Genomic DNA, 13,791 nt, shown 5'->3' with positions numbered 1-13,791 from the left:
ATATTACATACTTTAGTTGCTGCATGTGCTGCATTATATCCTTATATCCCGCGTCACTTTACCTCTCCCCACGTCAAATGTAAGATCCTGGATGCTTGCTATGACAGTACCCTCTTGTATTTACACAAGTGAGCACGCTTGTAAATCTGTGATTTTCTCATCGCTGAACATGTGATTCTCACACTAATGAAAATCGCACGTTTCTTCAATAGGAAAAATTAAAAATCGCACTGGCATGAGAGTGTGGTGTGCTTTTTTTTCTCAACCATTTGAATAATGGGCAAGATTTTTACAAACTCATGAAAAGTGTGATTTCTCACATCGCAGAGAGAGAAAAATCGCCTATGTTAATACACCCATTGCAAATAATGGGTTGTATTTTAGTGTGAGCGTTGTACATGTCGCAAAATGCAAATCTTGCATAGGAAACTTGCCAGTGTGAAAGCAACCCTAGGGCTAAGTCAGAGGAGTGTTTTTTTGCGCCTGCCTATGTGCGCAAAAAAAAGTGCGTCTGATAGAACCATTGGGTAGTTTGGACTTGATGGACCTCAGGGCCATTGACAGCACCTGGCACCATTAGTCAGATGCTGGGCCATATTGTTGGAGGGACGGCCCACTGTTGCTCCAGTTGTACACAACTTCCTTTCTCATGCTGATACATCATAGCAGCACTGCATGTACTGTATACCTGCTCTGCTCCTCCTCCTGTCTTCAGCACTGCAGAGCACTTTGCTATGAAATCCTGGGATGTGGAGGAGGAAAGTCAGAGGAGGAGTCAGCTGGATGTGCGTGCAGTGCTGATATGCAGAAATGAATATGTCCATGCTCTAATAGAGGGCCAACAATTATGCTGAGGGAGGCCATAGAGGGGTCTCTGTTACCTTACAGGAGAGCCACAACTTGTGGGGGAATGCACAGAGGGGCCAAAATTATTTTGCAGAGCATTCCACAGTTACTTTGTAGGGGGGCACAGAGAGGGCACAGTTGAGTTATAGAGGAGCCACTGTAACTTGATTGCCCAAAGGCCCACATAATCCTGGAGCTGGCCCTGATAGACCTGTGTATTTTTTAACTTTATCAACTATGTAACTATAACCCAGTACTCCTATGGCAAACCACACAGTAGGGGGTCATGAACAATATGTGTGCTCCCAAGCCACTGGTTGAGTACCTACTGCCCAAGACCACCAGGGATGTTTCCATTAACATGTTGATATGTTAATATAATAGAAATGTTATTTCATAGTAGATTCTCCCTAAGGAATTCAGTAAACTGACTTACAAATACTTAATGAACGAACAACTACTGTGAATGCGTCACAATTTGAAATGAAGTCCAATATTCGAAAGTTTACATGGCATGAACATTGTCTTCCCCACTCTATTTTTGACTGGTTATGTGTTGGAGACTTTCTGAGATTTTCCCCAAATTTTAATATGCAAATCTATCTCCTATTCCACCCTTCAGGATGTCTATTAGAGTGAAGAATAATGGAAAGCATATTGTGAGCAAGAAGTGTGATTGCAGAATGATAACGTATAGAAAGAAAACACTTGCAATAAAGTTTCTGTTTCACCAGCCTGTGAAAAGTCATCATTGCTATTGAAATGAATAAAAACAGCTTGTAAGTGACTGGAGAAAGTGTTTACTCAGTGAATTAGTTGAGTTTGTATTGTGTGATGAGGATTAAGGGCCTCAGCAGTGTCTCAAGATCCATTTCAAATTGGAGTGGCTCAGTATTAGCTAGCTCCGGGGCAGGGCTAATTATCATAAGACTCAGGGCATAAAAGGCTTTTAAAAGCGCCATCTCTCATTTTCCAGGACTGGATTAACTCTTTAGCCTTAAGCTAAACTGCGCTTGGAGAATCATTCTTCCATAATAACTGCTTTGATTTTTCTTCTCCTTCAAGCTTCGGATGTAACAACTTTGCTTGATCTGATGTGTGGAAGGATTTCGATGGCTGGTGTGAAATGCTGAGCTCTAACCATAGACACATCAGGCTCTCCAGGAGTCGGGGCAAAGATTTTAGTAGTACAAGTTTAACCCCCCAGCTTCTGACAAGTACAGAATTGTTATTTTTAACAATGGACATCTCTTCTTGTTTGGTCTTTTGCTCTTTGCTTTGTAATCAGCACAGAAAAAAATGATGGATAGATGGATACATAGATAAATGGCAAAGTTGTTAGAACTGATGTCTTTTAGTGTTGGAGACACAGGTTAAATCTGACAACGCACATGCTGATTAGTAGTCGTATAGTAGTTATTTATCTGCAGGACACCTTTTTAAGTCCATATGAGCATTTTCAATGTTCCAGTTTTCAAAGTCGTCATGAAAAAGTGTTGTGGGTAGAGGGGAAAAGAAGCAGCGTTCAGGGTACGATGCAGCAGATGGAGTAAACAAGATATGCAATATTTATTTAAGAACACAGAAATAAAAATAAACAAACAACAGGATCATAATGATTAGGCGGTTGAACTTTTTACCTTTGATTCGCTACATGCTATCAACAAATACTTAGTAATGTCTTCCAAGCTATATTGTTAACACTCTACAATTAGGGCCCATTAAGACACAACGATTATCGCTCAAAATCCGCTCAAAAGCTCTATTTTGAGCGATAATCGTTGTGTGTAACAGCACTGACATCCTGCAGTTTTCGCTAGCCTATCGCTCATCGTCGTCTTTCAGCGTGCTAAAAGGCAACGATGAGTCTTATCAGGGATTCACAGTGGGATATAGCTGATACTATTGTTTCAGCTGTATCCCGCTCCCTAATGACAGGTGGGGTATGAAGAACAGAGCGGTGCACCTCTGCTCTCCATCCCCGGCACGGAGCGCTCGGCTGTATAACAGCCGGCCGCTCCGTGCAGAAAACATCTGGATGCAGAAGACAAGGGGGGACACCCCGCTTGTCTTCTGCATCCTCCCCTCCGAACGCTCGGCTGTATAACAGCCGGGCGCTCGGAGTGGTGAACAGCTGGATGCAGAATGCAAGCGGGGACACCCCACTCGTCTTCTGCATCCTCCGCTGGTAGTGCAAGGTGATCGCTCATCTTGAGCGATCACCTTGCACTGTAAACGACACAACGATTATCGCTCAAAAGTCGCTAGAGCGACATCTTTTAAATGATAATCGTTGTGTGGGCCTTTAGTAATACAGTTTCCTAAGAATACATAAGTAGAAGGAGGTGAGAACTCCAGCACCAAAAAAAGCAGGTAATTTTATTTTTAGGGTGGTTTAACATTTGCTCTGGGAATTCCAGTTTCCTTCTCTGTTTGGATAGCAGGAAAAGGGAATCCCTGTGGCCGAATGGCTCTGTCTCTGAATAGAACCAAGCAGCTACGGGTGGAAATTCTCGACTATAATTGAGTCCATTCACTTTCCGCCCAGCAGACTGGCTTTTGGATGGAAGAAAAGGCACTGCATGATGAGCCGGAACTGTGATGGAACCTCTGGTCGGAAACATGAACCCCATGATGCAAATAGTTTCTGATGTGTTTCAGATACTATAAGCCTGATGGCTCTCTCAAACAAATGTATGGTAATACGAACTATGAGCACAGTTTTTGCAGTACCAATATCACATGTACTTTCATTAGCATATACAGAATAATAAGTGTGCAAAAGTAAATAAAGTGGAAGTTAATGAGCACTAGTATTGTATATAAATATTAATTTGAGTATGTAGCTGCATTATCTAGAAAGCTTCTCTGGATAAAAGCTTTCTGTGCCATTCTCTAATGCAGGGTTTCTCTGCGGAGCCCTTGGGGCTCCATGAATGATTATTACCAGGGGCTCCGACGGAGGATTTAAGTCACTACTCTACTCAGCCATGTAGTGGTGTCCAGACAGCCTGTAAATGAAGGTCCACGACCTGCATTCGGCATAGCAATGTGGATCACATGAGCCAGCTTTGGTCGTGTGATCCACATTGCTATGCTGACCGCAGGTCCTGGACTTTCATTTACAGGCTGTCCAGACACCGCTACAGGGCTGAGTAGACCGGGAACCAATGACAGATTTTAATAGGGTTTGTGGCACCTAGGAGGCCCACAGCTGTCCCAATTGTCCCTATTGTAATCTGAACTGCTAAACCTCCAGCTTCAGTGGAGGACCCTAATACTACTGGGGCAGCAATGAAAGACCCTATCATTATTGGGGTGGCAATGGGGAACCCTATTACTACTGGGGCGACAACTGGGGGTGCTATTACTACTGGAGCCAAAAAAGGGGACACTTTTACTACTGCGGCCAATATAGGGGACACTATTACTACTGGAGCCAATAATGGGGGTCACTATTACTATATGGGACGGATTTGCTGTGGAATTTACAGTAGCTATAGAACCAAAGTGGCCAAGCTTTTGAAAATCTCATCCACACGCTGTGGAAAAAAATCTGCACAAAAGCCATGCGGATACTGACATGTGGTGCGGGATTTAATTCCTCAGCATATTAATTTTAAATATATTGAATATCAATAACCCATCCGGTGCTCCAGCATTACTCCCTTCTTTTTTTTCCCTTTTTTAAATGGCCCTGTCCTTTTTATAATAATGGAGGTAAATATCATGTGTTCGTGAGAAGCTACGCCCCTAACCCCTCCCCTGACCACACCTTGTGGCTCCACAAAAAAACTATTGCTTCAAAAAGGGCTCCTTGGCTGGCAACCACTGCTCTAATGAGTCGACTGACGCTTTCAATGGCTGTTATTTGTAAACATGTAACATCAGACTTATGTATATGTAACAAATGCCAGGAAAGTCCAGAGAGGGTCCGTATGGATATGTTATTGGTAGTAGAAGAAGAAGCACTTATGTGTTCTCCAATACGGGTTTCAACCTGCGAGACGTGCACCGAACATATTGTTCATGGCATAAAGTACATTCTGCTAAATTAGCTACATAACTAATATTCCAGTTTATAAAAGTATTTATATGAGAAGTTCTGTTTGTATGGTGGGCCATAAAAACTTTAGTTTGATTAATGTATTTGCATAATCCACATTGTGGTAAACCGCATTTATAGCATCCTTTGAAATCTAGCCAAGGTGAACAAGGTGCTAGTGGTTTGGAATTCAAACTAGGTAAAAAGGATTGTGCTAACGTAGGAGACTTTTTAAAAATACATTTAATAGAATCATAGAATGGTAGCGTTGGAAGGGAACTCCAAGGTCATCTGGTCCAATCCCCTGCTCAGTGCTGGATTCAGACAGATATTTGTCCAGCCTTTGTTTGAAGACTTCCATTGAAGGAGAACTCACCACCCCCCGTGGTAACCTGTTCCACTCATTGATCACCTTCACTGTCAGAACGTTTTTTCTAATATCTAATTTGTGTCTCCTCCCTTTCAGTTTCATCCCATTTGACCCCTAAGCATAAAATAGTGGCTACAGAATCATCTTGTAATAGAATAGGTAATTTTTTTTTGTATAACACATTGAATTTGGTTAAATTGAGTACTATATGCAAAACCAAGGAACAATCCCTCTATTTCACTGGGACATTTTAGGAGCAAGTAATATGAACGAGTTTTAGAATCTGTGATTAGAGACGAGCAAGTAGTGCCTTAGCTGAGTATCTCCTGGCTCATCTCTAAAGATTCGGGGAGCGGCGGGGGAGAGCGGGGAGGGACGGATGGGTTTCCCCCGCTCCCCGCCGCAACTCACCTGTCACCCGCGCTGGCCCCCGAATCTTTAGAGACGAGCGGGGAGATACTCGGCTAAGGCACTACTCGCTCGAGTAATGTGCCTTAGCGAGTATACTCGCTCATCTCTATCTCTGATACATTCAGCTCTATTAAAAAGATGTTTGTTGTAGACTTGTTGTTTGAGGCGACAAGAAATAATATGAGATTCATTTTCATAATCTTCTACAGACGAACAGGCTCCTTTGGCACGAATGAACTCACCAATGGAAAGGTTTTTAATAAGCTCCTGCCGTGAGTTTTCAAAACAATTTAATATGTATTTTGCTGGCAACACAATCACTGGTAAGGAGAACATCTAAAAAGCAATGGTATTTGGGTATGTATGGGGTACAAAAGAAAACTGTGTCTAAATAAAGTAGCCTGCTTTCATTCGGTGCTGGAGTTGCCATCTCCTGTTACATGTGGATCTTTTCCTGTATCCTGGCTCAGCGTCTTCTCCATACACCTCTGAGTGGCTATCCACCACTGATGTGAGCTTATGGTGAGCTGTTATACCTTTTTCTTTTTTGTACTCCTAGGAATACAGCCTGCAGAACCCACTTGCAATGTCTGAATTATCTAAGGCTCACATGCTACTCAAGCTGGCACCAAAAGCCATTCCACTTTCCCACTTTCAAAAATATCTCATAGTTCATGAATAGGGTTTGAGCAGTGGACACTTATTGACAGTCCGATTCCCTCAAGGTGGCTCTGTCCTCTACAGCAGGCCTGAAGGCTAACTTTGCTTTAACCCCGTTGGTGTGCACACCTCGCATCTTTTATGAGGCCATCCTCACTTACAGATTGATGCATAGGAGTTGCCACTTTTACCAACGCAAATGATCTTGCAGCATTGTCCAGGGTCAAAAGCACTACTTTCCCCTCCTTTCTTGGTCTCTCTGCTCATGTAGGGCTGTGGGATCCTGTTCTCGTTCTCCTGCAGTAGTTCAGGCAACCACTCTCCAGGCCTTTCCTCTAGTCCAGCTTTCACACATCTTTGCTCTTTCAGTTCTCCCGTCTGCTTCTGCCCCCTTCCACTCAACCAGTAGTCTCTTTGCTCCTTAGTTTGTAAAAGTAGGACCTGCTCTATCTTTCTGCATTTTGCTCAGCAAAGGCCTCCATAGAAGTCTATTGGACGTACGCAAAGGGCTGTGTGAAACACTATGCAAAACAAGGAAAAAACACATCTGTACCTCATTAGGCTAAATAGCCTTTTAATCCACGGACGGGGTATGTTGTGCACACATGTGAACTGTCACTGCTTGCACTTCTATGGCTTCACTTATGAGTTTGCTGGATCTGAGCAAAAAGTACAGTACTATCCACAGACAGGCACACAAATCCACCTGAACAACCTCATCAATGCGCAAATATGGTGTGCTAAAGTGAGCGTTTTTGCGCATACATTTATGTGAAGTGCTATTCTTAATGTACACACACACAATGGCTTATTCTGAAAAAGGATCATCTATGAAGCCGAACCAGAATAGGTCATGCTGTGATTTTTATAGTCTGTGTAAAAAAAAATATATTGATTGTTATAGGTCAGGGCTTTGACAGACGAGCGTATGTGCAAATACACTTGCTGCAACAGAGCATATTTGCACATGAACAAGGTTGAAAATTGCTTGTGAAATTAAGGCCGCCTGTCCATGGGCGTAGTGATATCCCGCAGTGGATTTCTGCTGCAGGAGCCACCACCGGAGAGCAATAATGATAGATTCATTGTGGATAATTGCGGCAAATCTCAGCATGCCACAATTTTTAATGGTCATTTGGGTTGTGCTTTCCATAGTTATCCTATGGAAAGCATTCCCTGCATTACCCGTGTGCGGATTATCGCCACGGGAAATGCAGTGAAAAATCGCCAATGGACAGGAGGCCTAAGGCCCCTTGTCCACGGGAGTTGCGGTATCCCGTGGCAGAGCTCCGCCGCGGGAACTGCCGCCCAGGAGCAGGAGCCGCACACCGATCTCCGCTGTCAGCCTTATCGCATGCTGCAAATTACCAGCCGCGAGCGGAGAATCGCAATGATTCTCTGCTTGTGGACACGGGGACGCCGCTTTCCACAGCAACGATATGGAAAGCTTCAGACGGCGTGATTCACCAGCGATTTACTGCCGAACTCACTGCCGTGAACAGGTGGCCTAAGACCTTAGTTTTTCAGCACATAAACATTTTTTAGGTGAATAAACAGCAATTTTGTTATTTATCACACTAGCTATCATATCAGTACAAGTTGTTTGAAAGTCAGTCCATTTAAGGCTGGAGCTTCACACGAACTGTTGTCTTTTTGTCATATAGTATTTGTCTATTGAACGTTGCTTATACCTACTGAGTGAAGTCCAACCTTATGCAATCTTATTGCCAGCTACTTGAATTTCAGGTAACTTGGATTGAAACAATATTTGCTCTTGTCACATGAATGCATACAAATTGCTTTATAGTTACTAATGAAGCTATTGCATGTAACGGCTGAAACTGGAAATGTTGTAGAACAAAAGTCTGTTTGTAATCCCAATCTGAGAAATATGGATTGAAAAAAAGTTACAAAAAAGTTGCAAGATGGTTGCTACTAAAGTTGTTGTATAAAAAAAAGTCAGTGTACCCCCATCCTTACTAGTACTAGAGAGTAGTATGTGCCTACTGCATAAACTAAAAGAAATGTAGAGTTACTAAAGAGCCACTTTGTTCACTCCGGAGAGTCTTATTTCTTTCATGTAAGTTAGGATGTAATGTATGGATTCACACATTTCAGCATCTGCTTATCACCATTTTGCTTTAAAATGAAGTAGAATACATTGTAAATTAAAAAGTAAAACCTAATTACCAGTAGAGATTCTGAAGCTTGATTAAAACCAACAATGTCTGTGCCATGCCATACTAATGTGTTATTCTGCCATCTGGCAAAGCATTAGTTAATAAATCATGTCTGCTTATTTTCAGCAGTTATATCAGTTGTGTGACTGTAGACTGCCAATATTATGCTGTATGTTAGGGCTTATGTACACTGGCAAGGAGCCTATGCAAATGTTTTTAGTACACAACTGTGCAGCCGCCATGCACTAGAATACATGCTTTATGAGATTCCATATGAAATTGCAGGCATACAGAATATAGAAGTACCGCAGAGTCCTCTATGGCCTCTATAGACGTTCTACATAGAGGTCTCTACAGTAACTGTGTTTCCTGGACCTGCTTGCACTTATATGGCTCCAGTTTTGAGTTTTCTGTACCTGCTTGCACTTAGATGGCCCCACTTTTGAGTTTTCCAGACCTGCTTGTACTTATATGGTTCCACCTGTGAGTTTTCTAGACCTTCTTTCACTTATATGGCTCCACTTATGTTTTCTGGACCTGCTTGCACTCATAACCTGAAGGGCTCAGAGCTAAAAAAGTTAATCTGTTCTTTGAAATGTTATTACCATTTTATGAAATGTTGGCATATAACTAGGATATGCTATCACTTCATGATCATTGGAGTCTGACTTCTGTGAAACCCACGTATTTTGAGAATGAAGACGGTGCAATGCTGATCTAGCACTGTGTCCCTTTTACTGTTTTTCTTTGCAAATTGGTGCTCCAGGACTCAGACTGGGCATGGTCCGATTCAAGTGAATAGGAATGCGTTGCAGTTCCCTGTATATCTGATTCAGAGTTTGGGGTAACCTAAGATCCAGGTCCACAGAGGTTAAAATAAAGCTAATCTATTTGGGGTGCATATAAAAGCATGAGTGCAACGCGTTTTGGAGGGCAAAGAGCCTCCTTTGTCAAACACATGCAGGAAGGATAGTGTACAAATACAGAGAATATTTATACAATGAAATATTACCACAATTTGGATACTTCGCCGAATCATACACCCATCACCGTGAAATTAAAGGTTACTGTCTGCCGGAAGTTCCCGCGCAAGCCGCGTGTCTGAAGCACATGTATCTGTGTTGCAAACACCAGAGCCAGTATGGGCTCCACTGGGAGCATGCAGAATTGAGTTCCAGCTCCCGAAAAAGAATGTGCTTGAGTTGCGCTTCAGTGACCGGAAGTTAGATCGGTGTAGCCTCAAATCAATATATAAAATAGATTATATAATCAGAGTATTAAAAGTAAATTTGGCCAAAATTTAATAAAATGATATGATAAAATTAATAAAAAATATGTATATAAAAAATATAAAATGAAGTAAAAACGATAACAGGAAAGAGGGGGTACATACAAATATAAAAATGATACTTATGGCGGAATTATAAGGGGTAGTTAAAATTAATACACAAAATAAAATAATGAAGATTAAATGGAATAGTAAAATAATTATAATTAATAAAACAAATTAAAACAATGTTAGGTAAGATACATAAATATATAAAAGGGGAATAAACCAGGCGAAACGCGTTGCACCCATGTGTTTTTATGCACCCTGAATAAGTTGACTTTACCTAATTTCTGCAGGCCTGGATCCTAAAACGCGACTATGAGATTATAGTTTGGCAACCTTGGATATAGGGGGGGGGGGGGGTCTTTACATCTGGAGCCCCCATACAAAGTAAGTTCTTCTTATGTTTTACTGGCCATAAAACTTCTACTCTGATCCTGCTATTTGACCCTTTGAGCGCTGGGATTTATTTCCTTTATGGTTTTGTACGTTTATGACCGGGGTGGTTTCTTCTTTGGATGCCCTGTTGATGCTTTCCGTTGGCAGATAAGTGAAAATAAGGGAAATTTAAAGAAGATGAAGTGCAAAAGCAGTTCTCAGGCTCCTTTATTCTCAGGATCGGTGGGGGTTCCGCAAGCCGCACTCCCAATGATCAGAAAGTGATGGCATATCCTAGCAATATGTCACCACATCATAAGTTGGGAATGGCCCTTTAACCCTTTCCAATCCACTGTCTGACCTCTGAAGACATTATGATTTAAGGCTGCACAGCTCTGATGTTGGTAGACATCCGTTGAGGTTCTCTTACTGTATATTGCCAGCCTCTCTGCTGTCGGAGCCTATCCAACGTGTCACCTCATGCAGTACTGGCTTTACCAGCATATAGCGCCGTTGTATAACGGTAAAAAAAGAGTAAGCCCCCTAGGAAATCCCGGATACAAATTGGATTGGAAAGGGTTAAAGATTAGAAACAAGTAATCTTAGTCATCATTATGCTTCAACCAAAAATTCAGAATCAAACAATCACTTTCTTAACCCCTTAGCACCCCAGGATGTCTGCATATGTCCTAGGTCTGTGAGGTTTATGTGGTGTGGGGTCTAATTAAATCGCCTCATCCTGGATCTGAGATCTGGAACAGCCCCCTCCCTGCAATGAGATAATGAAGTGCTGACTAGGTGTCATAGCAGCAGGGGACCATCTGAAGGTCCCCAGGGTTGTTGTGTATTTCTGCATATTAAGACTTGCTGTAGAACAATGCCAGCAGAAATACTGAATACTGAGCATTGCAGTATATGGAATAAGCCAGAGATGTCAAACTTATTTTCACATCAGTTTTGAAAGGGACAATTGTGATTGGAAGACTGTATAGTAACTGTGACCCCCATAGTGGCTGCAATAGTAATAGTGTCCTCCATAGTGGTCCCAGTAGTAATATTGTCCACCATATAGACCCCAGTAAAAAGAGTTGCCCAGTAGTGCTAGTAACCTCCATAGTAACCTCAGTAATAATAGTGACCCCATAGTTGCCCCAGTATTAATTGTGACCCTCCTAGTGGCCTGAGTAGTAATAAGTTTCCCATTGTGATTCCAGTAATTATATTGACCCTGATAGTGGCTCCAGTAGTAATTATGATCCCTATATTGGTGGCTCCATTAGTAATAGTGTACCCCACGTTGTACACTATTACTAATGGAGCTGGTAGTAATGTTAACCCCATAGTAGTCCCAGTAATGATAGCAACCCCCTCTCCCCTATTGGCATCTGGCTAGGCAGCACCCCTAGAGGCATTCCACTCACCCAACCTGCAGTCCTGGTCTAGCAGCAGCAGCCATTGCTGAGTCTGTGACTGCTGACCTCTCCCTTTGGCATTTGCACTGCATACAGAAAGCCGCACGCAGGCACTGGGGATGGGGGAATGCAGCGGTCAACGACTCAGCACTGCCACTGCTATACGAGAGCTTCAGGTTAGGTGAGTGGAATGCCTGTCAGGTTTCTGCCCGTCTGGCGGGCCACATAAAATGAGGTGGCCGTCTGGATTCAGTCCGCGGACCTTCTGTTTTACATGTGTGGTATAAGTGAACTATCACAAGTTCAAGTACCCTCAGAGGACTAAAAAAAGAAAAAAGTGAAAACAAGATTTTTTGTTACAAAAAATAAAGGATGTTAAAGGTTAAAAAACTATTTTCCCGTATTCAGAATAAAAATATCAAAACAACCCCCAATACATATTTAGTATTGCTGCGTCTGTAAAATTCAGATCTTTGAAAATAATGCATTATTTATCCCACAGGATGAATGTAGCCAGAATTGTGCTTTTTTGTCACCTTGTTTGCCAGAATGCATGTAATAAAAAGTGATTAAAAAGTTATATGTACTCCAAAATGGTACCGATAGAAACCACAGTGCATCCCACAAAAAACCGAGCCCTCATACAACCTCATCAGATAAAAAGTTGTGGCCGCCAGAACATGGTGACAGAAAATATAAGCTCTAAAATATATAATATTATTTGAAAGCAGTACAGCAAAAAAAATACAGAATAAAGTTGTCATGTCATTTTTGCCACAGTGTGTACGCCCTAAAACCAGCGGGGAGCAGGGAGAGGTGACTATATGACAGCTTGTTATTTTATGGCATGGGTAAAAGGGTTTTACAAAAACTAAACATTTTGGACAGCCCTTTTAAAGGGATTGCCCAGGATTAGAAAAATAGGGCTGCTAGTTGTCTAGAAATAGCGCCACTCTTGTCCATAGGTTCTCTCTGGTATTACAACATAAAATGAAAATAAACTGTAATACTAGACACGATGTTGATGTTTTTCTAGTTCCAGATATCCTTTTAACACAGCAGTAATTTGTGATGTTCTGACCTGCCTACTCGTTGGCAATGTAAAGTGCCATAACAATGTTTTACACGTACAGCCTCTATGCCATCTGTAAGCATTAACCAAATATCATGTGCAATTTAGTCTGCTTTGCAAACACGGAAAAAAATAAATGTTTTGATCACTATCTTAATGTGCGATATCCAAGGCCAACAGCATAATCTGGCTGAAGCCGTCACTGTTATCCCATGAACTCTCATAACTGTCATAATGTTTCACTTGCTTTTTATATCCAGCTATTCCCATTCAGTACAAAGGCTTGCAAATGTACAAGCCACCAATTGCCTCTGTGCACAATGACGCAGACATTGACATATGAACAGTTGACTCCACATGGTCACAATCGAGTCTCATTCAGGTATTATTCTGTAGAAATAGTCTTCTATGGATGCATTCTGCTCATTTTTTCCTGCTGCCTGACTTGAAAAAAGGTTAAACTGGGGAGAATAAGCTTCGAGATAAAAGCCCATTTTGACGCTATTCATTTTCTTTCTTCACGTGAAATGCATTTTGTTTACATTTTTTCTAGGTACAAATACTGGTGGAGTGGTACTTTTTGTTCCCTTAGGTTCATAATGTATGAGCTACATGCTAGGCGGCTGTACAGCCATAAAGATCCCAAGTACAGAGACCTAGACTATTCTAGGTGAGATGAAATGAAGCGACTGGTGGCTAGTGAACAAACTCTCGCCCGTCACCCAATTGGTAGTCATGTTTCCACGGATCGACCGTCGCTTACATTCACTCAATGGAGCAACTATTTGGATGATAGTTGCCCCGTGTGAAGTCATCCTTAAAGGGGTTGTCTCACGCCGAAACTGTTTTTTTTTTTATTCAATAGGCCCCCCGTTCGGTGCGAGACAAACCCAAGGGATGGGTTAAAAAAAAAAAAAAAGAAGTTTATTACTTACCCGAATCCCCGCGCTGCGGCGACTTCTTTCTTCCTTTACCAAGATGGCCGCCGGGATCTTCACCCACGATGCACCGCGGGTCTTCTCCCATGGTGCACCGTGGGCTCTGTGTGGTCCATTGCCGATTCCAGCCTCCTGATTGGCTGGAATCG

Source organism: Eleutherodactylus coqui, chromosome 1 (genome assembly GCF_035609145.1).
Source record: "Eleutherodactylus coqui strain aEleCoq1 chromosome 1, aEleCoq1.hap1, whole genome shotgun sequence".
Lineage (NCBI taxonomy): Eukaryota > Metazoa > Chordata > Amphibia > Anura > Eleutherodactylidae > Eleutherodactylus > Eleutherodactylus coqui.
The sequence above is the reverse complement of the archived record's forward strand: the minus strand, read 5'-3'. Positions refer to the sequence as shown.